This window comes from Hakea prostrata, unplaced genomic scaffold, assembly GCF_041222555.1.
Source record: "Hakea prostrata isolate BN-2017 unplaced genomic scaffold, UWA_Hpros_2 contig_19, whole genome shotgun sequence".
Lineage (NCBI taxonomy): Eukaryota > Viridiplantae > Streptophyta > Magnoliopsida > Proteales > Proteaceae > Hakea > Hakea prostrata.
In genome coordinates, this window is record NW_028291138.1 from 158,324 (window position 1) to 166,982 (window position 8,659).

An 8,659-nucleotide genomic window follows, 5' to 3' on the forward strand; every position below is an offset into this window, starting at 1 on the left:
TATTTTGTTCTCAGCAAACGAGACGGCTCAATTTTTGTAATTGAGAAGGTTTTTTGCAAAACAATTTTGACATGTTTTGTCATTCTCAAGATCAAAGATAATTCTCACTAGAAATGAAAAAATATTATGCTCAATTTAAATTTCCTTCATACATAATTCAACTCCTTCTCGCTTTCACAAATAAATAAAATATATCAAATACTTTAAACAAGAGATAATTACTGATGCCCCCCCTAAGCGATAGCTTAATTATTACTTTATCATTAAGTTTTACTAATATTACTATTAAGCTTTACTAGTTAACTAATGGCATGGAATTTTCATTTTTTTTTCAGAAACACCAAAATAACCCTAAGGTTTGTTACTATCTATTCATCTCATCAAGATTCAAAGTCTATGAAATCCAAAATGAGAAGAATATAAAGGTAATATTTCATATGGTTTTTCTAAATGAGAGTGATTTCATCTTTTGTCTTTTGAATTTTAGTAATAAGGCCAAAATGGAGAAACCTTAATACCCTCTAATACTCTGAGAATGAGGGGGAAGTACTAATTTTATAAAGAGTAATGTTTTATTAGTAATTAAGCTATAATAGAAGTTTTATGTATTTTAAATATTAAAGTATGACTTAGTATATTACAATTAAAAAAGATTGGACTTATTTAATATAAGTTAGAGGAAGAAAACATATTTCCTAAAACTTGCTGGCTATGGGGTTCGAACCCATGCGCACTTATGTGCAGAAGATCTTAAGTCTTCCCCCTTAACCTCTCGGGCAAACCAGCTGACTGATCAAAAAGCACTCTATTTATTTATAATTCGAAATTGTCAACTAAATAAATCCCTAGGAAGAAAGATTCACTAAAAGATAAATAAGTTTTTTTTTCTTTCTCTAAAAGATCAAAAGTAGAATTATATTAACCTCTCTAAAGCAAGTCTAGAGGTATTAAAACCTGTTTGAGACATCAACGGAGGTGGAGACTATCACCACACATGATTTAACTATAACTTTATAGCTCCCCTCGCAAGATAATCATCAAGAGAGGGTTGTCTACACGATTAACAAAACAAAAAATAGCAGACTCAAACCGAAATTTAAGAGCGTTTATATCACTCAGAAATTGCTGACTAACCCAATTGATAGACTGGGTCATCCCACTGAGGGTTAATATTGCAACTCCACTATTCAACGCTACTAGAAACTTTGAAATATGAGGAATAGAAGCCATATGAAGAGCATTGCTAATCGCTTCACACTCCATCTGAAGCACCAAGAATCCTCTACTTGATCTCGATTTAGCCACCACAAAATTGCCTCCCAGACCCAAAAAATGCAGCCATAACCACCTGAGTTTTAGGCTGATTCCCAAGCACTGTCGCAATGGAAAGTGAAGTGATAATCCAATTGACTTGGATGAGGAAGCGACACTGTTGCTTCCATATCTACAACTCCCTGCATAAACAAAGAGGGCAACAGGTTAATTTCATCCAATAACTTGGAAGTAAACTTCATTGAGCTATCTATGTTAGGATATACATCCCAAAATATGAAATTGTTTATGGAATTCCATATTTCCCACATCATGGTGCTCCATAAGGAGAGCACCCAATATAATTGGTTGGATTGAAGGAATCTTGTTATAATAAAACCATACCACTCTTTCAGAGTCACCCCCATTAACTTTTGTTGTATCCAAACGCAATGCAAAAGCTCTCCACACTTCCCTTGAGATAAAGAGATAAAGAGAGAAATAGGAAGGAGAGAAGGATAAGAATACACCGCAATTTAACATGGTTTGGTTTATGCAAAGGAGAAATCAATTACATTCCTGATTTCTTAACTATTGAATTCCTCCAGGGCCAGAAGTCTATCAATCTTATCATGGCTCCCCCCCAAGGAGTCCTCTCTTTCTATCCTAAAAACTTGAGCCTCCTATAACAGAGCTCCTCCAACTCCTCCGCCAAATCAACCAAACACCCATCTAGTACTGCCGTATTCTCATATCACTGTAGGAATCCTCCCCCTTCTTCTTCAACAAATACATCTTCAATTGCTAAACCAATTGGATCCCCTTCTCAGGTCCCTGCAACTATTCAGACCCAATGAACAATACAAACCCGATCTGAGTCTATCTGATCAACAAGAAAATGTCAATTTGTGACTAAAGACTATATTGTTCCCCTCTTCCCACTTGAATCTAGTTGGACCAAAAATGGGATAGAACCAGTACAAATCGCCAGGTATCTTTTCCATAAAGATTGGAACCACCACTCTGCAAGCCCGGCCAGAGATTAACAATTTTATGAGTATGTCCTTATTGACATTGATTATGTCATTCTGAAACAAAACTTTGATCAACATGACAAATCTTTGGTGACACATACAACTGTCACCATCACACAAATCATCACTCCCGAACAATAGGGAAACTATCCCTTTGACCTAAGGACATTCCCAACTCCTTATGGATCCATCCCCAAATATAATTACTATGATTATATGGAGGCATGGACTCATGCTTTCCTCTTTCAGAATAGGAAGGATTGACATTCATGGTTCTTCGCCTTTGACCACAAGTTCACAGGATTGTTTCCGTTGTGGTTTCACCACTGGTGGGAAGTTTATGGTCCTACAATAGAAATTTTACCAAACAAAGTAGCAGAAGCTTTCACCCTCTTCTGCCAACACACAACTGCAATCCCCATTCAACATGATCTCCTTACGTTCTATAACCATTGCAAACTTGCATAGATTATGTACTGGGTCTACAACATCATTGAACAATACACACAAAATCCTGACTCTTCTGTCAACAGTTGGTCTTTCCCTACTCTCGCCAGGAATTTCCACATCAAATAGTGGGACGCTTGCAACACTAGCAAGTGCGAAAATAGGCCCTTATCAAATCTCTGATTGGGTTAGAACCAGTCCCAACAAATGCATCTTCCTCAAGCTCACAGAGATGAGCTCTTCTCTTAGCCCAACAGGCTCAACTCGACGCCCAACTAGCTGCACTGGATTCAGCCGATGAAGATGATGAACAAGATAGCAATAACAATGATTCTCACTCCATCTCTGCATCCCTCAACCAATGCCAACTTGCAGGTTATGCTCAAGATCCCTTCGCTGAAATTGACCTACTCACCCAAAATCAAGAATCCGTTGCCTCATCTTCTGTTGTCTGAACATCAACAGAACGTCAAGAACGAGGTCGACCTCGCACCAAAAAATAAGTTAAAAAAAGAGTTGTCCAGTGTCTAGGACTTGAAGATGGATCTGTCACGCCCTCCCAGCCGGTACCCTATCTGGCATACCCGAGAGTGTGATCCACAGCCCGAAGATCAGGTATCGAGTGATCAACCTCCCACATAAACAATAACATAATCATGAACAATCATAATAAAAGTGCGGAAGATAAATCATAGATCCAATAAAGAAAGAATGAATCATAAATGAATCAGAATAATAGATATAATCAGAGTATCAAACAGATAAGTAAAGTGAGGCAAAAATCCCACTTTACAACTAGCGGAAAAGTAGCTCTAAAGAGAATAAACTAAATAAAATCTAATCCCAGTAGCTAGTACATTGGGTAACTAAATTGTTCTCCACTTTATAGACAACATCCTTGTAAGTGTAAATCTCATAAATGGCACAAGGACGCTTCCACTCAATGGTCGGACTAAGCATCGTACGGAGCATAACCACTCGCGGGATCTTCGTGAGTAATTGTGGTAACCGCAATCACCTTCCCGGAGATATGCCTCTTCGCCTTGCGCTTCTTCATAGGGACCGTCATAGTACTCAAGCACAGCAGGATAGTCTAACAACATTGTACAATAAAGGAATGAGTTTCAAAGAAACTCGTATAAGGCGATTAAAAATCCATAATAACATAAATGGCAGGATTCCAGAACAACATAAATGCAATATGATATGAGGCAAGCAATGAATGAATGAATCTAACTCTATGTATGCTGGTCTCTATTGGCAGACATGCTTTAAGTCATAGCACCGTACTTCTTTAGGAAGGTCCACTCACATCCTCAACCATTTAAGGTATCTTGGATTCTCTCACGGATCATTTCACCGATCTTGAGCAGCCGATTGGTAATGGGTCCTTCATCCCTCAGGACAAACCATGGCGGGGGGTTAAGTCAACACACTCTCTCACAACCATTTGGTATAAGTCTTGGCGCATGTCGGGGTAAAACCTAGCCAAATGCAAGTCTTCTACTTAGTTACATCAAGTCGATCCAGATACTTCCATTCCTCGTCCCTGACGATCCTTTCCGGTATCCTTCACACTAGAGTCCTCATAATCCCTGACTACGGACTCATCAACCCTATTGATCATCCACATATGGTAAACGGGAAGCTCTCACGTCCTCTCACGGGTTGGTTACCGGTCTTAAGCGCCCGTGAGCCCAAGTCTAACCATATGCAACCCTACCAATAAATGGCCCCCACAATGTGATTCCTGTCCTCTCACGGGTTGGTTACCGGTCTTAAGCACCCATGAATCCCCATTGCTACCACGGGTCGTTCGGTCTCAATACCCCTCCGATTAGGGTCGACATAACAGGACATCCTAGCCAAACACTACTAGACAATCCTAGATATGTCATCCAACAGTTTAGGAAGGTGTCCAGAGGGCATCTCCGGAAACATCCCATAATATTCCCGTAGTAGTCCAAGAGCAGAAGTGTCAAAAGGACACCTCTCCTTTCCAAACCATACTTAAGCATACACATGCATCAATTCATATCATCACATATATGGTAACTTCATATATGGAAAGAAATCAATAATTACAATCACTTTTATAACATTGGTAAGTAAATCATACATGAATCAATTTAATATGAATAAGTAATGTTACTGTAATCAAAGTTATGCAACAGTAGTATATCATTGTAAGAATCTAATTTAGGAATCATATCTATGATATTCAAATATAGAAACTAGATTCATGCTATCTATGTAATTAAGGAAATAACCATCCTTACCTTTTATAACTCGCAAAGGAATCCTAAGAAGTCAAGTAAAATCTCGGCAAACTTGAGAAGAAGGTCCTAAACAAGTATATACAACATATTAGGAAAGATCCCTAACAGAAAAGATACCAAAACATCCAACATAGACCAATTCTGGAGTTGCTTTGTACTCATTGGTCGAGTGGATTGGTCGATCGGTCCAAATCGACCAATCGATCGACCAATGCAGACGATAGCCTATAAAATCGGAGTTTTAAGATATGAAATCCGAATTTGGTGGTTCAAAAGGGTACTAATCAAGGGGTAGACTACATCAGTAATATTCTAACATATAGGGGACCTCAAAACACCAATCAAATCAAGATATCAAGATCCAAATTAGGAAACAAAAAGTTACCATAATTAAATCAACCATGGATCTTGATGAATTTGAAATAGAAAACAAAGACAAGAACAATAGGAGGATGGATCATTGCTTCAGGTAAAGGTATCATGAAAACATACTTAGATCTTCAAGGAACAAGGCTTAGAAGCATAAATCTAAATAAGGAAATAAAACCTACCATATATGTAACTACCATGCATCATGAAGAACACATAGTAAGGTAGAAGAGAACACTAGAGATCTATAGATTATGGATCATGGAAGGAAAACACAGTAATTAACTACTAACATGATCAACATAGAAGATCCAAAGAGATCGAATTCAGATTAGAAGTTTAACAAAGATTAGATCATGGTTTGATCATGATTCCTTCAAAAGCTTGCAATGATCATGGTTAAGATCATTGTTCTAGCCTCAAATCCTTAGGATGATCATGAGAACATGTTCGAGAGATGTTTGCAACAGAGAATGCAGCATCTCTTCTACTGTCTCAACTCAAAAAGGAAAGAAAAACAAAGATGGAGGAGAAGAAGAGAGAGTAGACATACCTTTTGATGCAAAAAGAAGAGTTTCGACGAAGATCCGTCAAGAAAACACCAAGGATGCAAGAGAGATGACTTGCAGAGGTCTTTGGTTCGTTCGAGAGTTTGGAGGCAGCAAATACAAAGTGGACTCGAGATTGGACTTAAATAGAGCAAGAACAACCTAATTGCCAAAGACAACACTCATTGGTCGAGTGGATTGGTCGACTGGCCCGGTCGACCAATCGACCAATCTTGAAAGCCAAGACCAAAAACGAGGGAATTGAAGGTCCAGATCAAATCCAATCCTAAAGGGGTTTTGCACACGAGTCAAGTGACTTACCTAATAGGTAGAAATGCCTTCAAACCAAGATAGAGAGCACTCCAAGTCCATCAACTAATTAGATCTTCATCAGGATTCAGTTTCCAAAAATAGAACCTCATCATCAACTTTCATGGATTCAAAGCCAGACACCAAGTCCTCCACTGGGATGGCCCAAAGCTGACTTCTTACTTTACTTCGGGTCATCGGACCTACAAATAACAAGGTTTCCGGGTCAAGGTTATGGCTGGGTTTTACAGATATACATCAATCATGACGTCAACAAAAAATGGTATGCTAGCCTCGGCATCAACACATGCCACCTTTTGAAACACGGTGCTAAAACTGTTTTTTCCGTTAACTATTCCGGGGGAACGTGGGGGGCATGGCCAGTTCAAATTGGGTCCAAAAAATCATTACTATTCCGAGTTGATGAATAGTCAAGCCATAACCCGGCCAAATTAAGTAGGGTTACTTTTGACCAATTCGTATGGGATTGAAATGCCCTAATACGGTTGGAGCAATAAACCAATCCAACAGTCAAGCACCCATCGACAGATCCAATGGACGTCACTTGACCGCATCATGCCACTATCAATCAATTTTCGGTGCACTGTTCATGATACTATTCTAGACACTGTTCATTAGTGGGCCCTACGTCAAATTGAATGTGAAAATTCATAAATCAGCTGTTCATGGACCCTACCTCAAGTTGAATGTGAAAAATCAGAAATCAGCCAACTTTGTACGTGAAAAATCAGCTTTCGGCGCACTCTTCAAGGGATTTATTGTACGCTACTGTTCACCTGTGACACAAACAACTCAACAACTCATCTATAAATTGAGAGCATCCCCTTTGGTTCAGGGGACGAATTTTGGATGACTTCTTCCCTCCCATTGCCTCCCCCTATATCTCGTTTCTCTTGCTTTTAAATGTAACACCAACCCTGCGTGGTTGAAGCAAAGTCGGAACCTGCATGTTCCACGGATCCTGTCTCCTCCAAAGTCGGAACCTGCGTGTTCCACGGATCCTGTCTCTTGGTAATAGATGGGTTTCGTTATCGGCTTGTAGACCCACTTTATTATCTTATGCAAGACCCACTCTGAGATGCGAATATTAATACCTTCGTGTTCAGAAAATTATATTGATCATGTATTAATTTTCAGTTCAGTCTAATTATACCGTTGTGGGACTCACAAGCGATGTCCGACTTCGACCAAAATATCAATTGGAATCTAACCTCATTTAAACTATTCTTTAATTACACTCGAATCATTTGATTAAACCATCAAACCAACCATCAGAATCTTTTAATAATCTTAAAGACTAAAACATTCACACACAATAATAAAATAATAATATAAAAAGATGCGGGGCATTACATCCTCCTCTCCTTAAAATAAATTTCGTCCTCGAAATTTGCATACTTGATCAATTAAAAAGTTGGGTAGATGCCTAATATCCTAAAAGAGAGGCCCTAGAGAAAATATTCAATTGGACATCAGTACAAAGCCATTAGTAGAGTTTGCATTCTCAAAAACATTTTTAGGTGTCTACCTATACTTTTTTTTATTCAGATTTTTCAACCAGACCCCAAAACTGATTAACTCTTCGAAACAAAAAATTCAGCGGCTATAAGTTGATAGTTTCTATACTTCAAGTATTTTGTTAAATATGAACATGATGAACTCAGGTGGCAAAAAGTGCATACAAAAATTTGAACACATAACTGAAGGTTTTGAGGAGGACATCATTGTCATGGATGCTGAGGCAAAAGGAGAACGAGTTCTGTTCACTATCAGCAATCTAAAGTCGGCTGTACATTTTGCTTTCTCCCACCATCTCCTTTGTTATCCCTCCTATCTCCTTCTATGGCTAGAGATTCTCATGGATCCACTTGAAGTAATGTAGACACTTGCCACTTGATGAGGATGATGTGTGGTTGTGATGGTGAGTCCCAAATGAGCAACCTTGTTAATTCCATGTTAAAGCAATTGAATGGGAATCCATGAAATCATCTTTCTTCAAATTGTTTCAAGGAACTGTTGGAGGACACTGCAAAAGAACAACATCGTCAAAATGAACACCGGGTGTTGATTGGTGTCTTTAGAACATTTTCTATCTTTGGCTTTCCCAATATGCCCAAAGCAACAATGAACTACACCAACTCCTCAATCATATTTGCCTAAAGAATCACCATCAACTCTGGTGGCGATTCTAAAAGAATGTTGAAAATAAATTATGTCCTATGCACACTTTTGACATCCAATAGCCACTAGGAAGGCTTTAATAACCTTACTCTCTTCACTAAGATGTATTGGTCATTGCCAACTAATCCAACCCTTTGATGATGCATCTATTGATCTTATAAACTCATACAACAATACAAAATATGACATTTGAATAAAAACAAAGGTACAATAGTCAAGA

The 8,659-nt window shown here is 38.5% G+C and overlaps 1 non-coding gene across 1 annotated transcript; it reads right to left on the reverse strand.

Annotated features, from left to right (window-relative positions):
• Nucleotides 1–703: 703 nt before the first annotated feature.
• Nucleotides 704–786, reverse strand: TRNAL-UAA (transfer RNA leucine (anticodon UAA)). The gene has a single exon. It is a non-coding gene; the product is annotated as a tRNA-Leu (tRNA).
• Nucleotides 787–8,659: the final 7,873 nt, after the last annotated feature.